The 27,460-nt window shown below is 36.9% G+C and overlaps 1 protein-coding gene and 1 non-coding gene across 3 annotated transcripts in view; one reads left to right on the top strand and one right to left on the bottom strand.

The window, feature by feature from the left end:
• The window catches only part of KMT2E (lysine methyltransferase 2E (inactive)), an 87,187-nt gene extending 66,013 nt beyond the window's left edge, over window positions 1-21,174 (bottom strand). The window contains exons 1-2 of one of the 2 annotated variants that reach the window (XM_054564581.1): window positions 20,784-21,174; window positions 4,752-4,848 (exon numbers count right to left, since the gene is read on the bottom strand). The gene's annotated coding sequence lies outside the window, so the exon portion shown is untranslated. The remainder of the gene's footprint in view (window positions 1-4,751; window positions 4,849-20,783) is intronic. The other variant, XM_054564582.1, reaches the window with a different exon arrangement.
• Window positions 21,175-24,975: 3,801 nt separating this feature from the next.
• LOC129063605 (U2 spliceosomal RNA) lies at window positions 24,976-25,158 on the top strand. The gene has a single exon (XR_008528383.1). It is a non-coding gene; the product is annotated as a U2 spliceosomal RNA (small nuclear RNA).
• The last annotated feature ends 2,302 nt before the right edge of the window (window positions 25,159-27,460 follow it).

Genomic DNA, 27,460 nt, shown 5'->3' with positions numbered 1-27,460 from the left:
ATTACCCCTATTTTACAGATAAGGCAAAGAGGGTAAACTTGCCCAAAGTTCCACAGCTAATAAACAACAGGATCAGGATCTGACCCCTGGTAGTCTGATTCCAGAACGCATGCATTAGTATGCCTGAAATTAAAATTTGCCAGATGACTGGTAAAATAAATAATCTAGACTTTACAGTTATGGGTAAAAAACTTAAAACTGTTTCTCTCAAAAAGAGGAAAAATTAAATAAATACATAAATGTCTCATGCTAGAACACTGGCACGATAATGAAGATAATCAAAAACCACCTTGTTCCTCCTCCAAACCTGATGTACTTATAAACTTAAATACATTTCATAACAATTCATTAAAACACTACAAAAGTAGCCCTAGCTGATATGGCTCAGTGGACTGAGCACTGGCCTGTGAATCAAAGGATCGCTGGTTCAATCCCCAGTGCAGGGCACATGCCTGGGTTGTGGGCCAGGTCCCTAGCAGGGGGCATGCAAGATGCAACCACACGTTGATGTTTCTCTCACTCTCTTTCTCCCTCCTTTCCCCACTCTAAAAATAAAAAATAAATAAAAACCTTTTAAAAAATAAAAAAAACTATAGAAGTAGAGATGTATGGGTTTAAAGTTTAAAATGTGTTTAAAATATTTCAGGGTTAGTGCTACACACATAATAGAAGGATAAAGATGTTCAAATTCCCTATTGTCAGGAACACAGACCTCACTAGTGAATTGAAAGCAATCCATAAATTAAGGGAACCATGTTCCAAATTTGAGATTACTAATGTATGCTTAAGTATATTCAATTACTTCTAAACAGAACTATTATTTAAGCAAAGACCACCTATCTAACCAGTTAAAATTTTAACTTGAAAAATATTTTTAATTTGCATCTCCTTTAAATAACCATTTGGTCCCCAGAGACAAAGAATTTCACCAATTCAACTTATACTTTCCTAGCAAATAAAATCTCTAGAAAATCTGTCTCTTTAGAGTCAGGGTTACTGTTGGTGGTCCTAGGGAGTTGACAGGAGATGGAGGAATGTATAGGGGAGATAAATGGCAATGGACAGAGACATGACTTTGGGAAGTAAACACACCATACAGTGTATAGATGATGTGTTACAGAACTGTGTACCTGAAACCTGTACAAATTTGTTAACCAGTGCCATCCCAATAAATTCTATTAGAAAAATGAAAACCTATATATATATATATATATGTATGTATGTTCAAAAAGTACACTTTCTTGTACTATAAGAGTTTCACTATCATGTTTAATACAATTCCACCCAACTGTAACTATTTAAACTCAATATCAAAGTAGCAACCATTCAGCTTTCCAAACCTGTCACTTATCAATAATGGTTACTTATTCTCTTGAAGCCTTAGTCCTCATCTAAAAATAATCACAGAACACAGTATAACTGAATTGTTTTAAGGATTGTGTATGGCACTTATGTGTTTTCTATAATAACCAAGCAAAATTTTCGAGAATTACATACTTAGGAAAAGTCATTAAAAGGTATGTATTGGAGAACAATTCTCATGTATTGTATTTGTAAAATTCAAGTGAACTATTAAGAAGTTCCAATCTATTCCAGAGGATATGTTTATTGATTTTACAGAGAGAGGAAGGGCAGAGTAGAAAAACATCGATCGGTTGTCTCCTGTATGCACCCTGACCTGAGGCTGACCTGACCCTTGGTATGGGCCCTGACAATCACATCCACAACGTTTTGGTGTAGGAGACAACACTCCAACTAACTGAGCCACCCAGCCAAGGCAACAGACAAACCTCTTTATTACAAACTCGAAACATACAGCCTAACCACTATTCTGTACACCTGAAACTAATGCAAAATACTGAGCTGGCCAAACAGTTCATTTTTTTTCCATAAGATGGCTCTAGTAGCCCTTAGTTGTCTTTTAGTTCATTCAAAACAATTCTGTTACACTGTATTGTGACAGCTGTTTGTGTCAGTGTGCATTTAAAAAAAAAATCAAAATTGGTGAATTCTTGTGTAGCCATTTTAATATTGAAGATAGAAGAAAATAAGCAACACTTGGCAAATTATGCTTTATTATTTCAAGAAAGGTAAAAACTCAACTGAAATGGAAGAAAAAAAAAAAAGGTTTGTGCATTGTACGGAGAAGGTGCTGTGACTGATTAAGTATGTCTAAAGTGGTTTGCCAAGTTTCAAGCTGAAGACTTCTCGCTGGACAATGCTCCACAGTGGGACAGACCAGTTGAAGTTAATAATGATCATTTGAGACATTGAAAGCAATCAATGTTATACCACTCTGGAGACAACCAACATACTCAAAATATCCAAATCAAGCACTAAAAATCATTTACACCAGCATGGTTATGTTAATCGCTTCAATGTCTGGGTTCCACATAAGTGAAAAAAACCTTGACTGCATTTCCACATGTGATTCTCTACTTAAATGTAATGAAAAGTTCTGTTTTTTAAAACAAATTGTAATGGGCAATGAAAAGTGGATACTCTACAATAATATGGAACAGAAGAGATCCTGGGGCAAGTGAAGTAAACCACTACTGACCACACACACCCAAGGCCGGTATTCATCCGAAAAAGGTGATGTTATGTGTATGGTGGGACTAAAAGGGAGTCCTTCACTATGAGCTCCTTCTAGGAAGCCAAACGATTAATTCCAACAAGCACTGCTCCCAGTTAGACCAAATGAAAGCAGCACTTGATGAAAAACTTCTGGAACTAGCACTTGATGAAATACTTCTAGAAAACACATAATGAACTAGCACTTGATGAAATACTTCTAGAAAACACATAATGTTCCATCAGGATAACGCAAGAAGCATGTTTCTTTGATGACCAGGCAAAAACTTACAGCTTAGCTGAGAAGTTCTGACTTATCCACCATATTCACCAGACAGTGCACCTTAAGATTTCCATTTATTTTGGTCTTTACAAAATCGTCTTAATGGAAAAAATTTCAATTCCCTGGAAGACTGCAAAAGGCACCTTGAACAGTTCTTTGCTCAAAAAGATAAAAAGTTTTGGAAAGATGGAATTTTGAAGTTGCCTAAAAGATGGCAGAAGGTAGTGGAACAAAATGGTGAATAGGATGTTCAATAAAATTATTGGTGAAAATGAAAAATATGTCTATTATTTTTACTTTAAAATCGAATGAACTTTTTGGCCAACCCAATAATACTGAAAGAAAAAAAAAGGTCAACAGCCGAACCTGTTTATTACAAACTCCAAAAACACTGTTTCAGTTATTCTCCTAAACTAAAAATCTGTGTACAGAGTTAACAGTTAAATACTGTATTTTGCCGTGTATAATAATGCATAGTTTTAGCCCAAATTTTTGAGGGAAAATTAAGGATGCATACTATACAAAGGCAGTGCTAATTTTGTATCTATATAAATGTTTTTAATTCTTTTACTTATGCATATGTGTTCAAAGTGTAACTCTAGAAAGCAATGACAATACCCATATGCAAAATGCTACCTTGGAATACAATAATCTGTTTTGTTTCTAAATATAAACAAACAAAAAACTGAATTAAAAAGTTAATATGAAAGATTTTTTTTCCTGAAAGGCTGGGCCAAAAACATGGGTGCCCACTATACAGGGGGCACATTATACACGGCAAAATACACTATGTAGGCCATACAGACCCTGAAATCCTTTTCACAGAATTTTTGTCAAAACAGACTGGCTTCATAAGATTAAACTCTTTAAAGAATACACTAATGAGCAAAAAGGACTCAGGATATGGACAACAGTGTGGTGACTGCTTGTGGAAGGAGAGTACAAGGGGACTAAATAGTAATGGGAAAAAAATACGATAAAGATTAAATTTTTAAAAAATGGATAAACCAATGACACTCCTTATGATAATACCCAATGAGCATCAAATCAGCCCTATATAGTTGAGAATGAAGGATGCACTTTCCCAAATTAGCCAGTAGTTTTTGGAACTCCATACTAGTTTACCTTGCAGACCAGTTTACCTACCTTTATCTCACTAGAAATTTGATATTGGAATCAATGTAAAGTATCAAGAAGAATGACCTTAAAAAAAAAAATACATGAATACAAGGAGTGAACCATAATGTAAACCACATGCTTTGGTTGATAAGGATATGTCAATGTTGGTTCACTGAATATAACAAATGTACCATAATGATGGAGAATACTGACGTCGGGCAAGGCTATGTCTATGTGTGGGGAGGAGGCATGTGGGAACTCTGTATTTTCTACTCAATTCTGAGGTGAACCTAAAATTGCTCTAAAAAATAAAGTTTATTAGTTCAAAATATACATGCATGAATATGACATAGTGAATTATTTGGAATTTTTAAGGGGGTGTCATTCTTTCTACCAGGGTTTTGGGGAAACTAAACACTAATTCTGCAACTAGCCAAAGTACTGGTATACTCCATTGCCACCCCAAAATACCCTCCAATTCAAATAATTAATTTCAATACTATCTGCTTTTTACACACCATTGCTATTACTTTTTATTAATACTTGTCATGTCCCAAAGTGTTGGAGATCACTAAACTCTGTTGTAAAATCTAGTAAAATGTGGCCTTTCATGCAAGTGTCAATTCAGTAGTTAAAATCTGGTAAGATCAGATTCTACAGGTATAAAGGTACAATTTCTTTTTCCTTTTACACACACAAACTGTTGTATGAGTTTAGTCTTTGTACATACCAAAGAATGAAACTAACAAAAGTGATTTCATTCTAAAACAGTTACCTATTGCCCTGGCTGGGTCACTCAGTTGGGTAGAGCGCACACAGGAGGGAACCGATCAATGTTTCTCTCTCACATCGATGTTTTTGTGTCTCTCTCTCTAAAAAAAAAAAAAAAAAATCAATAAACATATCCTCAGGTGAGGATTTAAAAAAAAGTTACCTATTCCCATTTTTTACTTGCCATATGGCCCACAACTATTTATCTTAGAATATACTGTTCACTATACAACTGAAGAAGAAAAAAAATGTTCAAACTTGTAACAGTCACATAAAATTTACTTTTACATAAAAAGTAGTGAGCACTGTAAGGCATAACACCACACATGTTAATAGATTCTAAAACTTCAGGTAAAAGAAAATACTGCTATTTACATGAGTAAGTTTTAAATTGTGCTCTCAGCAGTCCTGGGGAGTTAGGGATTGAGATAGTAGGAGAAAACAGTCAGAAAAGTAACAGGAAAAAATGAAAGAGAGCATGTTCTGTACATTTAAAGGGAAAATTCTGAAGCTCCACCTTCTATGTCTTAACTACCAAATGAGGAAATAAGAACGCTACTTAGCAACATAAAGGAACAAACAACTGATCCATGCAACATCTTAGATAAATCTCAAAGAAATTATGCTGGGGGGATGGGGAGAGTGGGGGGGAGCCAATCCTGAAAGGTCACATACTATATAATTCCATGTATATACCATTCTTGAATGACAAATTATAGATAAGGAGAAAAGATTAGAGTAGTTATAAGATGGCAACGCCAGAGAACCTTGTAGTAATGGAACTGTTCTTCATCTTAACTGTGGTGGTGGATACAGGAACCCACACATGTGATAAATATACACATATGCCCAAGTAAAAGTTAAGCTGGGGAAAACTGAACAAAAATTGGTGGATCATTATCAATATCAATATTCTGGTTATGCAAACAAAACAGAAATATGAAACTGACAGCGGTTGGGGGGAGGCAGTTGGGGATGGATGAAAGGTGACGGAATTAAACGCAAAAAAAAATTTACACATACGCATACACACAGACAACAGTGTGGTGACAGCCAGAGGGAAAGGGGGGTGAGGACAAGTAGAGGTGGGCAAATTGGATAAATGGGGATAAAAAGAGACTTTCTTTTGAGTGACAGCACATGATGCAGTATACAGATGTTTTGTTGAGCTATACACTTGAAACCTGTATGGTTTTATGAACCAATGTCACCCCAATAAATTCAATAAAAAATAAAATATCTGGGCAAAAAAATATCCTAGTCATGAATCTGTATTAGTTTTACAAGATGTTACTGTTGAGGGAACTGGATAAAGGATACACAGTTTTTCTCTGTATTGTTTCTTACAACTGCATGTGAATCAAAAATTACCTCACATTACAAATTTAATTTTATAAATTACATTACAGCGGTGACCTTCAAACTTTTTTTGACTATTGATAGAAACATCCCTACAAATGAAATTGTACCCAGAAATCTAAGCACCTATTTTGAATCTAGAATGAAAAAAGTTTAATCTCCTATGCCTTTCCCAATAATTGCTAGTGCCAACTTGATATGTTGTGTTAAAAAGGTCAAAGACAGATATAATGAAGTGAAGGCCACAAGTTACTAGTGATGTCTGCTAATGGGTACAGTAGGCATTTGTACCTCCTATTTACTATGACATTTTTCTGCCTGTGGTTAAAGAGGGTGGTAAGGTTATGTTCCTGCTTGCACATCCTCCACGTAACAGTTAAGTTCTTCGAAAAGCCTAAGGCTTTCTGGAGAATAGTATGAAAAATTACTGGAAGTAAAAAAAATACTCCTCCAAAAAGTAGTGTTAAGTCTGTTGTAATTAAAAATCAAACAAAACAACAAAATTCCTGCATTTATCTCTTAGTCACATGTATCTCTTATATAGACTATTTTTTTTAAAGATTTTATTTATTTATTTTTAGAGAAAGGGGAAGGGAAGAAAAAAGAGGGAGGAATATATGAAAGTATGGTTGCTTCTCGCGCGCCCGTACTGGGGACCTGGCCCGCAACCCAGGCATGTGCCCTGACTGGGAATCAAACCAGTGACCCTTTGGTTCCCAGGCTAGCACTCAATCCACTGAGCAACACCAGCCAGGGCTCTTATATAGACTATTAATAAAGTGGTTCATTCTTGCCTTTTTTTTTTTTAGCATTTGAATATGTATGCTGCCAGGTAAGGCATCCTTTTTGACTAAAACAAAGTTGGCAATAATTTTACTCTTATTCTTTATTCTCATCTCAAGTAAAATACTACTCACGCTCCAAAATTAACTACTTCTTCTATAACTATTTTCAATCATTTCTTTTTAGACTAGAGAACTTGAGTCTTCTCTTCTTTCCCTATCTAAAAACAATGTGCATCAAATCTAATTAACAGGATTTAAACAAATCTTTCTGATCAGTCTACATTTTACCTGAGACCTAGGCTCCCAGAATAATGTTCTATGTGGTCTCTCTCTGTATTCTAACTTGGCCTTTAAGCCAGTGGTTCTCAAACACAGATTCATGGACTGCTACTTTTCATATACTTTGGATTCGCAATTAAAAATGACACATTCCTAGGCTCACCCTAGAGATCCTGATTTAGTAGGTCTGGGCTGTGGCCCAGATGTCTTACCTAAAAAAAAGGGGGAGGGGGTGTTCACTTGTGGGTTCTATTTTACAACTGTTTAAATACTGAACAGACTAGAACTTCAAAACCCACTAGTTTCCTAACTTTGCCCTCTTCAAGAAAGCACAGTATCTTATAGTACTTACAGTCAAGGTCCTAATCTTGGAACTTCCCATGTTAGCTTAATTCCATATTAATATTCCAATATATAAATCCTTTGATTATGCCAGTTTCTTTCCTATTGTTGGTATATCCTTGCTCAAATTTTCTAAAGTTATTTTTCTTAATTTATATCCATCCCACCCAATAGATAGATATCTTATTAAACCTGCGAGGATCACTTAAATACCAAAGCTTCCTTGAAGCCTTCCTGACATCTCAACTTAAACATCTCTGCCACAAAAATAGCTTTTGAGGTCTCTAGTAGATCAACCTCCTGAGGACTCTTTCCTCATCTATAAACAAAAATCTGACCAGGTTTTTGTTTATAACTGTTTATAAACAAAAAACTGTTCCAGCTAAAAAACTTATTCCACACTAATCCCTTCCCTTTGTAGACTCCTAAATAATGTATAACTATGCATCTAACAACTGTTTCAAAATAAAGTGATTTTGACACTTTATTTTGAAACAGTTGTTAGATGCATAGTTTCCACAATTAAATCATCTACTTCACCCTATAGCAAGCACTAAGATATTTATACAGTGTCCAGCACAAATAACATCCCTTTTTTATTCCAAAATCTTTTATTACAAAAATCATAAGCATGTAATTCTATAACACAGCAATATTACACTCAAGCATTACATCAAGCATATCACACTTATGACATTTTTAGGTGAAATTTTCAAATTAAAACTATAAATTATTACACCCATATTATTACCCTACCAACCACACTCAGATTGGCATTACTTCTGCCAGACCATGTATATTAGCTCTAAAGCCTAGAACACAGTGGCTAATATACCACCTAAGTTGTTCTTGATTAAAACATACCCTCTAACAGATCCAATCTTCCTCTTCCCCTTTTAGATGAACATGAACATGTATTAAAAACAAAACGATACCAAATGAAAACACCTGCCACTGAAGAATGTTAGTGACTGATTTCCTTCTGGAAACTCTCCCCCCGTCCCAATTGCTTCTCTTTTCCTCATTATCCCAAAATGTGGTTGTCCCTCAAGAGTCAATCCTGCCCAGTATTACCCTCCGTTCATCTTGGATTTAAACATTCATTTCTGTTTGATTTCCTATTCCCAGCCATATATAGGACATATATTTATTAAAAATATTTGCCAGCACCCTGGCCAGTGTGGCCCAGCTGGCTGGAGGGTTGTCTCGTGAACCAAAAGGGTATGGGTTTGGTTCCCGGTTAGGGCACATGCCTGTGTTGAGGGTTCTGTCCAGGCTGGTGTGTGTACGAGGCAACCAACCAATATCCCTCTCCCTCTCTCCTTTCCTTCCCAACTTACATGGTATCTTAGCCACTGTGTTCTAGGCTTTAGAGCTAATATATAAATATTGTAGTGCTTGTTATATGGTGATCTAGATGATTTAATTTTGGAAACTAAGCATCTAACAGCTGTTTCAAAATAAAGTGACAAAATATAAACCAGTGGTTAAAAAATATATCTGCTAGTTTTAACTCAGAACTAAAAAAATCAAGCAGTTATTGCATTAATGTATAACTAATAGGTTACTACTAACATAAAGTAACTAGGCCACAATATACCAAACAACTAGATAATAAAACTTAAAAACTCCACAAACTGATCCAGGAATATCAGCCAAAACAATTATAAATTACTTCCCTTAGGAAACATGTGCAAGATCAGCAACCCAGAATTAGTAGCTACCACGATACTTCACATAGAGGGCATTTAACTATTGACCACTTAATGAATCTAGTTTATTATCAATTAGAGTGGTCCAAAGAAGAGAATAATTTTTTTTATTCTTGTTCAATTACAGTTGTCCCCATTTTTCACCCATTGCTCTCCCCTGTCCTGCCCACCCCCCACCCCACATTCAACCCCTTTCACCCACTACTGTCTTGTTCATGGGTCCTTTACACATGTTCCTTGACTTGACCCCTTCCCTTCTTTCCCCCATTATGCCCCCCCCCGCCCCTTTACTATCTGTTTGTTCTTTATTTCCATGTCTCTGGTTCAATTTTGCTCGCTTGCTTGTTTTGTTCATTAGGTTCCACTTACAGGTGAGATCATGTGCTATTTGTCTTTCACTGCCTGACTTATTTCCCTTAGCATGATACTCTCCAGTTCCATCCCTGCTGTTGCAAAGCGTAGGAATTCCTTCTTTCTTTCTGCTGCATGGTATTCTGCTGTGTAAATATACCACTACTTTTTGATCTACTCATTTACTGACAAGCACTTAGGCTGTTTCTAGCACTTGGCTATAGTAAATAATGCTGCTATGAACACTGAGGTGCATAGGTTCTTTTGAATTGGTGTTTCAGGATTCTTAGGGTACAATTCCCAGCAGAGGAGAACAATTTAAATCTCATAAGAGCACTGACTGGCGTGACTCTGCTGGTTGAGCCTAGTCCGCAAAGTGAAAGGTCCCCAAAGCCAGTGGGGACACAAATGAGTGGCAACCAATCAATGTCTCTCTCCCTGTCTTTCTCCCTCCCTTTCCCTCTTTCTAAAAATAAATAAATAAATATTTTTAAATCTCATAAAATAACAAAGGTTACTGGATATTGACACTTCAATGTATCTGTTAAATTCCAGAGACATGAAATCTGTGATTTCAACTAGGTAGGGTCCTATAAACTCCATTGGACAAACCAGAGTCAGATTCTAAAAGAGAATTTTTAGATTTCTAATATACTAAAAGAAAAAAAGAGTTACAGAATACTGTAGGATTTCTTCCATTTTAGATTAAAAAAGAAATCTGAATTTATATATTAAAAAATAGGGACTAGAAATCTCTGAGTTTCGTTAAAATCAGAGAGTTAACAGTCATAAAAATTATATATTAAATATATATATTAAACACCGTATTTTTAGTTCAAAATATCATTCATTAACATTCTGGTGTCAGACCAAAATGTTCTCTTTGAATATAGCTCCACTAGTTGAAATTCTGGATTCTTGTTCTTGTATAAATTTTATCTATAATGTATTGTCTATGGTTTTTGGTTTTAGAGTATTTCAAGGCAGGAAATCACTTACACACTTGGAGTATTATGAATGCAGACTTCCTTCTAGATTTTAATTATCTTCCCTATAATCTTTTACCTATCTCACGCATAGCTAACTGTAAAAACAACCCACCAATTATTGTCTACTTTGTGCCAAAGCTAGATACTTTACATAATATCATGAATCACAATATGCCTATGCCACCATCTTGACCAGAAGCTTACCCATACCTAAATGCAATTTTCTTCAGCAATTAATTCACCTTTACTTAGTTTTCCAAAACATTTAACTTAATTTTCATTTAAATAATTCTCTATTCACACTAATTTATCACTGGTTTATGTAATGTCTAATTAAATAATATAAACACAATACAAGTACAATGGGATTAGTCAATTTAGGAACAATTATATGACTTAGGAGCATTGTACTCAACTAGTGGGGGCTTCGCAGAGTAGTTTACATCGTTCAACATGCAATGGCATTACTGTTTTTTAAAGGAATAGGAATCCTGCAGGTTGGTTAAATGAAGAGTAAAGGAACTTCTACAGTATTGACATAAAGCATTTTATGAAAAACATATACTGTAAAGGGAGATCATCTCAGCATATGAGAAACACTAGGGATGGGAAGGAATCAGAGACTCACTGTTTTCTAGAAACATCTAACAGCTCTAGAACTGTAGAGCTTACTACTAATTATTACACATATTAACTTGTTTAATTCTCAAAATGACTCTATAAGGTAGACTCTATTACTATCTCCGTTTTGTTGATCAAGAAACTAAGGCACAAAAAAGGTAAGTAACTTGCCCAAAGGTCATATAGCAGTGCAACCTGGTTTGAGTGCAGTCAAACCTAAGCAATGTGGTCCTAGAGTTTCTACTCTTAAGCTCTAGGCAACACTGCTTCTAAAAAGTACTGTTTGAGTTATTTTAATTATTTCACAATCTTAAAAAATGGGGGTAAATAAGCATGTTTCAGTTTGTCACTCCCCGAAGCTAACTTTTCAGTAGTTTTCCCAGAGTCCATACTCTTATCCTAGCATTGAAGGCTCACCACAACTTGATTCCAGTATGTCCTGCTATAATTCCAATCCAAGACTTTTAACCAAATAACACATGGGTTCTGGAAAAACCAACATATCACCTTGAATTGGAATGTACAGAAGCACTAAATTTAGAAGGCCTGTCACATGATATTGTATAAAGACCAGTCAGAACTCCCTTATTCAGAGAATCCAAAAATAGTGTCTTGACTTCTCAAGAGTGGAGTCAGCATGGTTTCTCAGAAAAGTATAAAGCACCAGGTATCAGAACCTGAATTTTAATCCTTAATCAACCACAATCTAACTATATGACCTTGGGAAATTTATTTAACCTCCCTGGGGCACAATCTACTTGTAAAATAAAAGGGAAGAGCTGTAACAATGTAAAAATCAGCTGAGACTAGCACTAAAATGCAAATTCAAGGCCCCACTAGATGTAATTATGTAGGTCTGGAGTGGGGCCCAAGAATGTTCATTTTAATAAGCATAATGAAGCCACACGAGAAAAATTTAATGAAAAAATCTCACAAGTCATTCTGACTCTAGTTTCTTAACTTTAATCATGAGGACATGGATTGTGGCATAAAAGAAGATTCTCTAGTTCATCATGAAACTTATTTTTGCACCTTTCACCCAATATGTTAAAAAAAGAAAACAATGGGATGAGATTTCCCATTCAGTGAGTGCTACAAACTGAACTTTCATTCTCTTAAGACAGATAGAGTTGATTCGACTAATTTTTAAACCAATTAAACATCTACAAAATGCTAAAAATCTGCTGTATCCTCTCATCAATACTCACTATTCTGAAATATGCTTTATCTTCTTTTTCTCATAAGAACATTTTAAATTTTAGAGACTATAACAATCTCCACTCTACAAGTATTCATGAGTCTCAAAAATTTCTTGTCTCTCCGAAAATTTCCAAAGAAATTGATAATTTTCATTCAATATGTCACCCAGGGCCTGAATCAGGATGAAATTAAAATTCTCATCCAAATTCACTACTAATATTTTGCTATTACCGAAAGGAAATGTGCTAAATTGATAAAAGTATCATTATAATATAATTAAACTATAAATGTTTCCCCCGTTTCTTGTCTTTCTGCACTTTTCTACAGTGGATATGGATTTCTTTAATAACAAGGTCCCAAAAACATACACAGCTTTGTCCTACAAGTTATAGATGTTTGATGCTCTGCTCTATTCAACATACCATCTCACCAACCCCTTTTTAAAAAGAAATGACTTGCACATATATATAAAGAACCTGTCTCAATCATTTCAGAAAAAACTATTTCAAAAAAAAATATTACCTGAAGAATTTTTTTAATGGAAGAAGGGGACTAGCACTATAATTAAAATACATATCTTCTTTCAGCTTTGTCTTAGAAATCAAACTGCTAGTGTTAGTAGCAAATCATAAGCCTAAGTAAGTGTAACTGAGGGCTCATTTAGCAATAATTCTAAAAACTAAATGAGGAATTGGAACTACATCATTAAAAAAAATAATTTAACAATCTAAGTACTGATACTTAATTTCTGTGCTCTGGATTTCAAATTAGACCAGCATTCAATAAATTATTTTAAATCCCATTTGAGTAGACAACTGTGCCGAAATACTATTTAAATTAGCTATACTTTCCCTTCTCAAAATTTCTTTCATTTGTTGTGATTACAAAAGCAACTCACATGCATTGCAAAAAACAAACAAACAAACAAAAACAGAAGAGGAAAAAAATAAAGCTGCCAGAATCCCAATTACCCAGAAACAAACCAGTACTAAAAATCCTAGTATATCTGCAACCACCATAGCAAAAACTTACTCAGAAAAGAATCATCAATAGACACTAGTCTTGGAGAGGAAGGAGTGATGAGAAACGGAATATTTACACAATCTCAAAATATCTCCCCACAAATTACTTAATAATGGCAAAATAAGAAATGCTAACTATACAATGGAGAAACTACTTAACACCTTTACCAAACAATCAAAATGAACATACTGGTCAGGAGTGAAAAAATCAAGTGCCTCCAGAGGACAAAAACACACATATTACTAGGGTTCCAGCCAAAAATGCAAAATCTGAATCTAATCATGAAGAAATATTAGACAAACCCAAAATGAGGGGTACTGTATAAATAGCTAGCCTGCCACTGTCATTAAAGACAAAGAAAGACTGAGGGAACTCTTCCAGATTAAAGGAGATTAAAGAGACCTAAGAACTAAATGTAATCTGTGATCCTGGAGTACCTAGTGTACTAGAAAAAAAAAATGCTAGTAAAGGTTGCATTATTGGGAGAATTGATGAAAATGGACTATGGACAAGAGACTAGTTTAATATGCGACATCAATGCTAAATTTCCTGAATTTAACCACTCTAGTTACCTAAGATATTTGTTCTTATGAAATGCATATGAAATGTATTAAGGGCTGTGAGCGGGTATGATATATGCAATATACTCTCAAATGGCTCAAAATTTTTTTTTATATTTATGCACAGAGAATAATGACAAAATATTAAAAAAGGGGATCTGGGATGAGGGTATAAGGGAAGTTTTGTACTATTCACGTAACTTTTCTGTAAGTTTAAAATTATTTCAAAGTAAAGAATTAAAACATAAAAAGGAGTTGTTTTTCGTTTTCCTCAACATGTATGTTTTTATATAAATAGACTCAGTAGTTTGATTCTAATTACTTTTGGACCTTTTCCCAAGTACATCTGTGAAAAACTGTAATTGTTTTCAGATGAATTAAAAGTGTCCTTCTCTTGCTCTCCATCCAGTGAAACTTCCCCTACCCCAACATAAATACATACCCTATCTGAACTAGTCAAGGCTAATTAGAAGGATCACAATGGAGAATAGTAAGTGGCGCTCTGACACCTTGCCAATTCCTGTGAGGCCCAAACTGTACTTTCTTCAAATAAATTGTGAGGTTTCCCTATAATCTTATAACTAATCTTAAACTAGTTGGAGCTTATTTATTGCTTATAGCCAAACAAACTCTAAAACAGGAGGCTTTTGACAAATAGAAATAAATGGTACAAAACAAATAATAGCTTAATTAATCTTTTGTCTACGTAAGGGGGGGATAAATGGTCTTAGGAGGAGACTTGATTGGGCTGGTGACCACACAATACAACATACAGATGATATATTAGAAAATTGTTCACCTGAAATTTACATAATTTTATTAACCAATGTCACCCCAATAAATTCAATAAAAACAAATATTTTGGTAGGGGCTTAATGGTGAGATGTAACAAGGCTGTGTCAATTCAACCAATTATATACCTTCCTTTCAACAGAAGCAGAAACACAAATGATTCCAAAAGGAACAATCTTATTTTCTGGAGAAAAGTTACTATGTATCAGACTAACCTCAGACACCACACATACACCCCATCAACTTACAGCTACTGAAGCACAGTCCTAAATCATTCACATCAGTCACATCAAGAATCTTCCCATCTTTTGCCACATCATTAAAGATGAAATGGGTTTTCAAATTCCTGAACCTTGTCTTTCTTTAAACAACATATAAAACTGGGTAAGAGCAATTCAAGGTCTCTGTAAACTCAAAAATAGAAACTATTAAATTTTATCATTAGTCTGTGAAAGAAGAACATATTAGAACCCCTAGCTGGTGTGGCTCAGTGGACTGAGCACTGGCCTGAGAAGTGAAAGGTCACTGGTTCAATTCCCAGTCAGGGCACATGCCTGGGTTGCTAGGCCAGGTATCCAGTTGAGGGTGTACAAGAGGCAACTGATATATGTTTCTCCCCTTTTTTTCTCCCTCCCCTCCCCTCTCAAAAAAATAATAAATTAAAATTTTTTTTAAAAGATTGTATCTTTCTCATATAAAGTCTCCTGATGTGTGAACTTTTGAAAAAACAAAACTGTTTTCCTGACCATACCATAAAAATTGGTTAGTTCTTCTAAGCACATTCCTTGCTTTTTGCTAAAAACCACTGACACTAGGCTTCACTTTATTCTTAGACCAACAGTGAAAAAGAAAAGAAAATCTGGGTAAAATCCGTTTAAGTCTTTAAATAAAATTTGTGTTGTAAGTATCCTTTGAAAACAAAAGACAACATAGATTAAAAAAATTAAAATTTTTCTGGTGTCAGGTAAAATGTTAGATAACATAATTATGTGAACTTCAACTTTAAAATTACGTTATAGATGCTACTAACCAAAACTAAATCAATCCCACTGCGATATTACTTTGCTTTCTGCCACAAGCTCAGGCCTTAAATGCTGCAGCCACATAGGCTATAACACAGGTGTGATTACTCAATACTATCTTTCTCAATAACAAACTTCAGGACCAAGAATGTTGATTACTTTGGATTAACTCTAAATTGAGCAATCATCTAAGAGTTGCTAGAAAACTCTTTTTCAGTTGTATAACTAGAATAAAGAAAGCTGCACCCTCATTTGTTTCTCATGTTGATCCATAAACAGGTCCTTTCTTAAACCTAGGTTTCACATTTAAGACAGTTTTAAAATGCAAAAATAAATAATTAAAAATAATCTGTCGCTGACCTGTTCCACTGACCAACATCACAACAGCTTAGGTAAATAACCAAATCAGATTTTTGATGAAGTTGTAAAATTCACCTAAAATACAAAAATGGCTTTCCTAAACTTCTAAGAAGAAAATTTGATTTATGAGCTGTACATAAGGAAAACAAACTGCCTATTAAGTGAAACAGAAGACCACTGTTCTCCTGTGATTTAAGAAGCATACATTACCAATGTTTAATAAAAAAAACTTTTCATATTCTTAGAGACACAAATAAATTTAACTTAGCCTGAGTCACCAGCATTTGATCTTTAATGCAGCACTTAGCATTAAGCTCACAATAACAAAAAATAATTTATTTTGGTTAATTTCCACCTCTTTATAAAATACTCATTGTTTAATTGCAATAGCAATTCTTTATAGTTAAATACTGTCTACTTCAAATTTACTGCACTTAAAAACAATTTTCAACCACAAATATTACTCTTTTGTATTAAATAAATTTTTAGGTAATACAAAAATATTATCCTTTCAATATTTAAAAAGAGACTCCCCCAGCTTGTGTACATTGAAAAGACAGTGAGCCACTGCAGTATTGAACCCAGCCTAAAAGCCAGCTAACATTTATACAGCAACATCTCAAATCTTTTTATTTTGCCAGTCAACAAAAACATTTCACCATAAAGTAAAAATAACTCTATATTCAACATTAAAAAGTAAAAATAACTCTATATTCAACATTAAAAAGTAAGTCTCATTGGATACAAGTATTTGAAACAGTTCCCTAATCACCATGAATGTTTGAGAGGTAAATATGTTCACTTTAACAAAAGTTTTAAATTCAAGAAAAAAATCGGGTGCCTATCATCTGTTAAAAAAGTTGTTATATATCATTAAAATATTTTTAAAAGTAAATATAGCACCTTTTATGAAAATTCCATTGCAATATTTCTTAAGCAGTTTTTGATAGCTCTTCAACGTGCAATTGGTTTTATACATTTCAAAGACACAATGGCAGTACACATTTAAGTCCCAGTAGTAACTTACAGAAAAGCAGAGCTTTAGGATTTACATAATACACTTAAAAAAATAAAACCATACGTTTAAGGGTTTAAGGGTTTGATGCTTGAAAATAGGTACATTATTCTTAGAAATAAGAAACCAATTTCAGAAGTTATAATTTTGCTAAGACCACTAAGGTATGGATGCAGGGAAGAATTTCTCCTCACTTTTTAATTGGCTTTTCTCCTCACTTTATTTTTAGATCCAAGAAGTCTTAGGACTTACCGTGGTATATATAGTAAAAATTTTCTGACTAGAAGCTGTGAGGAAGATAGACAAGCCAAAATTGTAAGAGAGTTATCAGAGACCCGAAAAAGTGAAGGGAAATGGAGAAGCCTTGTAAAAGGTTCTAAACTTAAATTGAGATCAAAGGGATCCTATAATTCATACTGACAACAAAAGGGAAGTATGATCAAAATGTAGTCTCTAAAAATAAAATCTGCTCTCCAATTACATTATGATTTTCTATAAATCCACTTAAATAAATAAACAACTAATGTCTCAAACTCAGCTATCCTAAGAACAAAGACCATTTGACTAGTTTTCCCCCAAGGGACCAAACATTTCAAAACTCTGGAAACAAAATTTATGCTTAACCTTTTAAAAAATTTGCCTTGACAATCCTAACTTAAAACATAGTCAACCAGGGTATATGTTAATAAAAACCAAACATTTATAGTCATATTATTTATAAAGTAACCACTTAAAATAAAGTGCAATACACTTAAAAAAAAAGCAAGTCTCATATTACAGGATCCAAAACATATTAAAACAAAAAGAAACAAAACCAAAGCAATGAGGCAAGCCAGTATGAAGAAAACTAGTAGGGTGAGGGCAGTTTTTCTTATGATTTCTAACTTGATATTGTTTGAAGGCAAATAAGTCCAAATGCTTTACATGTCTAAACCTGACCACGGTCACTATTAAAAAAAAAAACAAACCATGGTACAGTGTTTCCTCCTATGGCTACATAAACCAAATTTCCGTAAGAGTTTACTGATTTTCTTTATTAGGTAGTATGTTTAAAGTACCAACCTTCATAACCACAGTTCTTAACCACTTAAGTCTTTAAAATGCACAATCTTTACACAACAGTTAAGGATCTGGACTTACATGATCACTGAGCGTATTACAAATCCCAACACAACTCTACCACTACCCATCAACATTTCACTTTATAACGAAGTATTTCAGAGACTCTAAGTAAGGCTATGTGCTCAGTCTTCCATGATCAAATTCCCTGTGCCAATTATCTTAAAGAATACAAACTTATTAATCTAGGCCATATATGAACTTCATGATTCTTATTCCACTATAAATATTTTAAAGCAGAAGTTACAGTAGAATAAGAAAATCATGAAAGGGTGTATACTCTTCAACCTTTTTAAGTACTGCTGGATTGAAAGGCACGCATCTTTCAGTTGCTTCACAATGAGAATGGTCATTAAATGCCATTAATTGCCCACTCACATCTCACTGCTTAGTTTAGGCCAAAAGATCAAACTCCCACTACAAAGATTAAATCATCATTCACACTTTTAAAAATACAGTTAAATGACAACATTTAATTTTTTGCCTCAATCTATAACATGCTAATTAGCACAAAGTGGATTCAAGACCCTATTATGGTGTGGCTTTTATTTAAAGTCTATTAAACTGACTAAATTCCACATCCCATAATAGATAAATGGGCATGTGGGGAGTGGGGGAGTCAAGAACCAAAACCTTTACTTATATAATTATGATAGTATGCTATCAGACAATATTAAAAGGCAGCAAAGCATGGAACTTCACTTTACCAAACAAATACACAATTAACTTATAAAATTCTTAAGGAATTGCTAACTATATGCAGAAAATGAATATAAAATTTAATAGTGAGAGAAACAAGCTTCTCCACACCCTGTGAAGTAACAGGTTTAGGCTTGTTTGTACAGCTCCCTAAAAATTAATGTGAGAGAGTACAAAAGCCAAAATCCACAAAATTGGTCAAGAGATGGATGAGAAACAATTTCACTCTGGATTAAAATGTCTAGTCATACAAAATAGGTTGCCCATATACACTTAGTAAACATTTTAATTTACTTTGGTAGATTGAATAAAAAAAATGCTTGATGTAAACTTAACAAAAACTATTATTTGTCCCCAAATAATTTTTTTTAATGTTTAAGAGTACCTAGCCTCACTACTGAAATTTCTAGGACTATCTGAGTGTTATTTTTTTCCCCAAGTGGTGTCATTTTATTTGCCTCTCAGGAAAAACCAATAAAATCAATAAACTAAAACACAGCATTGCAATTTACAGTAAAATCAACACATTTTTGTAAAAGGTTTGGGGAAGAAAAAAGCCCAGTCTTTCCATGTAAACATAATAAGCCTGTGATATGCTGCAGACAAACGCACTGCATGGGGTGTGGAGGACCCGAGCTGATTAGATTACCACAACATCAGCCTGGGGCCGCCATTTTTAGAATCTGTAAAGGACAAAAGAGGGATATTTCACTTTTTACTCCCCATCTCGGAAATTAAAGGAAAAAACGGACTATTTTCCAATTAGGTATTGGTATCTCCAGCCTAAAGCTGAATGCACCTCACCTAATTCTCCCCAAGGTCTCCAAAACTCCAAACACCTTACATTATTCACATCACTAAAAAGGGGGCAATCAGAAAAAAAGAGGTTTACTCTAAAGCTAACTCTAGCGATTTCTCTTTGACTTTATATGGTATCATTTTTAAGACAGAATCTAGCAAGAATGGATCTCTACGGAACTAAGGCCAGTGGAAGAGAGCACTCCGGATTGTTTTTTCTCTCCCTCCTCCCCCGTTTAGCACAGTGAACCGTTTGTTTCTCTTCTGTGTCTGCTGCCAGTGTTTGTGCCAATCCCTTGGTCAAAATAAGCTTTTCTGAAATGTGCCATATTGTGGATTCTAAGGCTCCGGTACAGTAAAGGACAGCGATAATGCAAGAGGAGTGGGGGAGGAGACTGAGAAGGCTGGGTACTTGGGGTGACCACCTCAGGGGCGGGTTTACCTACTCCCGGGGAGGATGAGAAGCTGTCTCGCTCTCCCACAAAGGGAGATAGAGACCCAGGGCGTTCTCTTAACCCTCTTCGTTCTGATGATAAAATTATACCGGAGGCTGCCAGTAAAGAAATGGAAGAAGGAATTGAGGCCTAGACGTTTTTCCAGCACCTGAACAAGATGCGGTGGATGGAAGGGAGGGCTGGCAGCTCCTGGGACCACTTGGTCACAAACCCTTCTAGAAGTCACAAGCCTCTCTCCTCACCCAAGCAGCCTTAACCTGCTGCTGCCAAGGAGGAGTACACCCCCTCCCTAACTCCCACTCTCAAGGGGGTTTAACTGCCAGTTTCTCCTTCCCAACCCTAAAACCCGCCATAATGCTCCCTTTCTAGGGACAGGGGCGAGAAAGGATAAATTCGATTCAAACGAGCAACGTCTTGCCCCGACCAAGACATTTGAGAGTCAACATCGACTCCCCGTCCAAAGGGATAAAGATGAGAAGGCCCCTTCCCCCCTGGAAACACACGTCCAAAACCCCGCAAGCCCCATGAACTCCCAAAGAGACGACAGGCACTGACCTGTGCTGTTCACACACCAGAGACCCGAACCCCGTTGTTTGTTCGACCACCAAGGGGTCTCTCCACACCTCCACGATCAGACGATCACCCGACAGCAGCCACTGCGGACACAGGACCCGGCTCCACACACCCCCTCCCCAAACAGCAGCGCGCAGCCTCTTCAGCAACAGAGAAATAGGGGAGGGGGCACTCAGACAGTCAACGGGAGCGCAGAGGCGACGGCGAGGCTGCTCAGAGTGTCTATACCCCTTCTGTTGCCGCTCCCGAGCTCAGGTACGGTCTCCGACTCGGCCCCCTGCGCCCGCTCAGTGTCACTGCCTCTTGCTCTGGGAAAATGGCGGCGACGGCGGCGGCGGCCGCGGCGGCGACGGCGGCGGCGGCGGCGGCGGCGGCGGCCAGTGCACGGGGCCCGCCCGCCCCGCTCCGCAGGGGCAGAGGGGGAGGGGACGAAGCTGCCCGCCGCCATTTTGCTTGTGGGCTGCCGCCCTCAGCCGTTGCCTCTCCCGAAGTCTCAAGATAGGCAACTGGAGGCCGAAAGGTGGACAGAATCTGTCTTTTTCACAAAAGATACATTCAACAATTCACCGAAGGTTTGGGGGAAATTTAGGTATTTGATGGGATTGGTTCTTTACCCTTTTTTTCCTAAGCCCTATCGGGAGCTTAGGCACGCAAATACAGGGTGGAAGAATGACAAGTAGGCCCTAGGAAGGACCGCCCCCTCCCATCACCCTCCTAAATCAATGCACTCTCCCACTCCTCAAACCACCTCAATCGCGGTCCTCACCTCCTCGTCCCCCTCCCTCTTCCCCTCTCCCCTCCTCCTCCCCGGTCTGGCCTCAAGCGCAGCTTGAACTCGATAAGGGTGTAAATCGACACCCACTAGGGGCTGAGGTGGCTCCAGTGCGCAGGCTCCGGGCACAGGATAAAAGCGGAGCTGGCGAGTTCAGCGCCGTCTTGATGGAGGAGCGAGAAACGGAGGAGGTCGGGGGGGAGAAGCAGCAAGAAATATACAGCCACCATCAGCGCCGCCTCCCTGCCACCGTGTATCGGGGTAAAAGCTGTCGTTGCAGTTGCCGTCGCTGCCTCCTACTTCTTTGGCCCCGGGGAAGGATTTCTCCGCCAGCGGGACAATGCGGGGACGGGAGAGGGAATTCCTTTAAGTGACTGTGATTCAATGGGGGAGGGGCAGACGGTTATCTCGAAAAAAAGGGCAAGACCAAAGAATAAAACATGGGTTTCCCCCACTAAAATGGCACGGTGATTCCCGCTCTTGTTCTCGAGGTCTTTCCCTGAAATGGCGGTTTCCGTCTTGTCCTTGCCTCACTGCGACCCGGAGCGCTTGGTAGGCGGAGTGGGGAGAGGCAGAGGTGGTTCACGCAGCCAATTAGTGTCTGATGGGTTCCGTTGAGCGCGTTGTGATTGGCTAGCGATGACCTCATGCTGCAGCAGCGGGTGGGGCCAGAGCCGTTGGGGGAAGCTGTTGGAAAGGCAGAGAGGGAGAAGTGACGGTGGTGTTCGTTGCTGCTGCGGCGATGTGGAACCCAAGCAGTGACGAAGGGAATCTCAAGGCTCTTCCCTGACATTTTCTCCTGTCCCTGCGCGAGGTGAGGGCCCCGGCTCGGCCTCTGCGGAACTTTGGGGCGCTGGCGCGGAGGAGGAGACACAATTTCTTCCGTGACTTTTGTAACTGCGTCAGGGCAAGATGGCGCTGGGTCTCCTTGGGGCGCGGGGGGAGAGGCACGTCCACCGCCGCCGCAGCGCATGTGACTGGGCTGCATTCCTGTGGGGTTTGGCTCAGACCCAGGCTGGGGCGGGGGAGGGGAAAGGGCTTGGGCGGAGGAGACTGGTGCGGTCGGCTTTGGCGGCCTGAAGAGGAAGCGATGACTGTTTGAGAGTGCGTCCCCTCCCCCATACAGCTTAGCTGCAGCGACACCAGGGGGAAAGCCCCCGGAGGGACACTCCTCACAGGGTGTGACGGCTGTTGGTGGAGTAGGGTTTGACGCCCTGTTTGTTATCTACCTATCTCCTTGCAAAGTATACTTACGTAATGTGGAAATGTGAATCGACTGAGTCCTTGAGGGCCGCTAGGCAGTGAAAAGGAGAGACTAGCGTCTGGGCCACAACACTGGGATTAGCTGTTATTTTCTGAGAAAACATGAAGTCTTTCAGATCTGAATAAGGAATGGCCCCTAAACTTGGAAGCAGGTTTCAGGAACACCCAGGAACACTTAATTTTCTAAAAGTTACAAGAAACCAAGGAATATACCATCGGAATTTTGAGGGCCCTTTTCAGACTTTCTGTACCTTCCTATCTGTACTTTCTTCGCATAGCTTATCTATATATTCCATGAGAATGTACTATCTTGTCAATGGATTTACTTTTCTGTTTAAATTTAGGCATGATTAGTAGTAATACACAATAAAAACTGCCAGTGTATTCTCAAGTTTTAAGGCTGTTTTCAATACTTTTATGTTGTCTGTCGCCCTCCTATAGTTTCTTTTTAAATGAAGTTATCAGTAGGTAAATATTAAGACTCCTGCACCATTATGAAACATTGAAACTTAAATTTAAATCACTTCTTTCGAAGTGTGAGCTTTAGTTGTAGTTTTTGAAACCTTGCTAGGTGAAGATCTCCAGCAGTTAAAAAGTTCTTAAGGTCTGAGTTGGCAGGTGCAGTAAGAAAGACTCATTTTGATTATTCCCACTTGGCCAAACTTAGTATAGTAGCCATGAAACAAATCAGCGAAGATTTAAAATTCTTCAAATGGTGTCCGTGAAAATTGGGAGTTACTCAGGACATTTGTGTCTGAAGCCTGACTTGTTTTTTGACAGAACCACTTCTATTTGGTGCCAGGAGGAAAAACTGTTTGCTGGACCTGAACAGATACGTCTAACTTGGGGGTCAAGGTTGTGCTAGTAGTTCCTTTAGTGTTAGTTGTAGACTTGGTAGTTTGAAAACGAGATTGATGTGTATGCCTAAGTCTTTACTCGTTTTTGTGGCTTTTTTTTTTTTTCAGAGAAGCAACTGTAAACTAACTGAAAAACCAGTGATTAATTGTAAATATTTAGTAATACAAAGATTTTGAAGTTCAAAGCTTTTTTATTTTTATTTTTTTTCATTCCGAATATAAAATAGGCTTTTTGCCTGTAAGGACTTGTGAATAGCTTCAGTGGTCTATTCACTGTGTGTAAATTGTTTGCCTTACCATCATAGCAACTTTTATCTTGGCTTAGAAAAAGGGAGTAAATATAATGTCCGAAGGTTTTAAGGTAATTTTTAGACTGTTCCTGGTTTTTGTGTGCTTTTGTCAAGCTAATGGAAACAGATCCTTGGTTGATACTTTTTTTTTATTGGTACTTTTAATAAGCATATATCCTCACTGTTTGTGGTCACCAAATCCATGAGCATCTTGAGCTCTAATTTTTCTTTACATTCCTGAAATTTTAAATACTATTTGCAATTATGTCCTTTCTTTGACTACCTTCTTGTATTTTATGTTTTTTGGGCAATTTCATTGGTGTCTATTCCCTAATAATTACTACATTTCCATCTCTGAGCAGCAGATGGAATGTTCAGGTTTATAGGGGCCACAGCTTTCCTAAACTCCCATAAAAAATATTAAGCTTAGTACTTGATTCCTAAGAACTTTCTGCACCTATTCTCTCAAAAAAAAATTTCACTTCTCATATTTCATTTTCTGAGTAAATCATGCCCCAACTTTCCTTTCCCTATTTCTGTTCAAATCTAACCCTGATGGGCTAAACCGAATACCATCTTGAAATAGTGTGCTAATTTAAACTGTCTTCGTTCACAATTACCTGAAGTGTTTCTTTCTACTTAGTTAATACAGCTTGAGCCTTTGCCTCTGAAACTCTTCTAAATCACTTTTTCCAAGTAAAATAAGCCAGTCTTTACATTTGTGACCCAACCCAATTGTTGACACTGTTGACATTCAGGTGTATGTGCTGCTTTAGAGATTGATAACACTTTACTAATGGACTGTACAGTCCACGCTGTGAAATAGTTTCAGTTAAAAAAAAAGTGACCATCGGAGTTTAGAGAAGAAACGAAAGGTTAGGGAGGCTCAGGGGCAAGATCTCCTCTTAGAAGGTGGGTAGGGAAATGGGACCCAGCTGATGAGACAGAGAGAATGCTGCCCCAAAAAAGATGTAAAGAAAAAAACTAGCCTTATTGTTTCTTTCTCTTGGCTAGATCAAGTGTCGTATCTGTTCATACCAGTTTCATATCTGAACTTTTTCTATCCAAGGATAATAAAAGTATTTTTGGAGCAGGGAGATGGAATAGGGACTTGGCTCTGTTCACTCTGCTCATCGACAGGGTATTATAGTACTTCCGAGAATGGAGCACTAAGAAAAAAACTGGCCTTAATTTTAGTCAGCAATCCAGAGAACATTTTAACCTACAGAATTCCAACAGTATGTAAAACCAGTGATTTTGGGGGAGTATATAATTCCTCGGAGTGTTTAGGTTTTATCCAGGTATGGAACACTGCTTGCTCTGACACTGGAGGACAAATTGTTGTGCCCTTGAGTTTAATTATTTTTGTCACTGTTGTGATTTATAAGTGCCAAGTTCAAAGTAAAAATATTCTGAATCATCTGTGACTTTAACTGGATCTTGTTTTTATATGAAATTTTACTCTGCTCAACCCCCTCCCCTGACTTTAGTGTCCTCTAAGTGTAGAATGAAAAGATTTATATCTGAGAACTGTTTGAACTTAAATCATTAAATATATCTTAAAATGTTAGGGTTAAACAACATACAAAACCTGGTAAGTTTAACTTCCTGAAAAATAAGTGAAAAATGCTACATCTTCCTCAGCAGTGGGTTACTCAACAATAGGTTAACACTAAACCTGAAATCCATATTTACAAATAGTATTCAAAAAAACTTTCAAGGGTTGTGGGTACTTTGAATCAACTTCAGTTAATTTTTCTTAAGAAGAGAGAATATGTTAATTCCTAGGTATTCAAAAAACATCTTCAAAGTTACCTGCCCTCTGCTCTCCAAAAAGATTAGGCCCGTAGTCTCCCTGTTGACTGTTTGTGTTTAGTTCAAGTTTAAAACATCTTTAAGTATCGAATTTCGTCTGGAAACTGGAGATTCTCTTTTTCCATCTAAATGAAGCAAGCAAGCTAGCAAAAAAATAAAAAGCTTAAAGAGCCCACCATTCTCTGGAGTGATTTAACAGATTTAGTAAAAAGGGTCTTTTACTATATAGTGGAAATTTTAGTGTCAAATCTAAAAATTTGAGCCAGTGTATAAGAGCTGTAAAATGTACTTCATTTGCTTGGAGAAGTGAGTGGTAGTTTACGCAGAACAAAATTTCTGAGGGTAACTAGTTTATCAGCTCCAATTCCTATTTCAAGCTCATTGTTTTTTGATTTGTAAAGAAAAGTATTTTATGGCCTTTTTCTTCAATGAATATGTTTGCCATAAGCATTGAAGTATGCAGCATATATCTTCCATTTATATATTTTTAAAAATTGGGTTTGGGTTTTTTTTGTTTGCTCCTTTTTTTTCTAAGCACACAATAAAACAGTGGCAGTCAGCCTTGTCTTTGAGGTATATAATATACCTTCAGTGAACAAACATTTATGTGGTACTGGTCCAAAATAATTGGTTATCAGCCTAGCTAGTAAACAGTGTTTCATATAACTCAAAAGTTCCCCTCCCAGAGTATATTGATATTTGCGTCTCAAATTTAAAACTATATTTTTTTCCTTCAGTTGCTAATTGAAACTCCAGCTCTAATTTCAGTCAGATAATTTGCATCCCTACCATATTTAAAACACACAAAACATAATTCCTAGTCTTGACATTTTCACTTAGGTTTTGACAAGATAAACTCAATAATTAGAACCTTTGAAGAATTTATATGTATTAAATATTTACTTGCTAACTTCTCTCAGCCTTTATTTTGCCTCTTAAACCTAGCTCAGTTTTAATGCCACTTCCATTTCTTGCTGTCAGTTAACATCAAAGAAAGGAAAGATAGCTAGGTAATAAATGAGGGTTATAACAGTTGGAATTAAGGACTGAGGAAAAACAAGTTTGGGGGATTTTTTTGTTGTTCTTGTGTGTGTTTTAACTAGCCAAATATGGCACATCAGGTTATTCATACTAGTGTACTGAGAGTGGAGGGGAATTATTGGAAAGTTTTGATTTAAGGATAGACAGGAAATTGTTAACTGCTAGTGACTCTTCTCATCCCCCCAAAACGGTGATCTCTGCCCAGAAACATGTCTGATACTATTACATATACTGTATCACAGTTAAATCATAATTTAACCCAAGGTTGCAGAGCAGTGATTTCAACACTTTTCTCTCTGACTTCACCAAAGTGCATATTCCTTGACCTACCTGCAGTGTCTGAATGAAGACTTAGTTTAGAATGGAGACCCAGGACAGTAAAGTATGTCATAACTTGTTTTAAATCTTACCTGCATTCAACTGAGGTAAAGGACTAGCTCTTAGAGCCCTTAATGTAGTTAGTGTAAGAAGAGCCTGAATGAGAGAGTAGAAATAATAGATATTTAAAAAGGTACATATAAAGACATTGCTCTAAGGAAAGAGGAAAATTTTCCCTCAGGTTTAGAATCCTAAAATAAAACAAAACTTGGCTCAAAAAATTTTACTTCATGCTTGTTGCCT

This window comes from Pteronotus mesoamericanus, unplaced genomic scaffold (assembly GCF_021234165.1).
Source record: "Pteronotus mesoamericanus isolate MK-2021 breed Mesoamerican mustached bat unplaced genomic scaffold, CSHL_Meso_final scaffold_85, whole genome shotgun sequence".
In the NCBI taxonomy this organism is placed as follows: Eukaryota; Metazoa; Chordata; class Mammalia; order Chiroptera; family Mormoopidae; genus Pteronotus; species Pteronotus mesoamericanus.
This window is presented reverse-complemented; position numbering and strand designations above follow the sequence as displayed.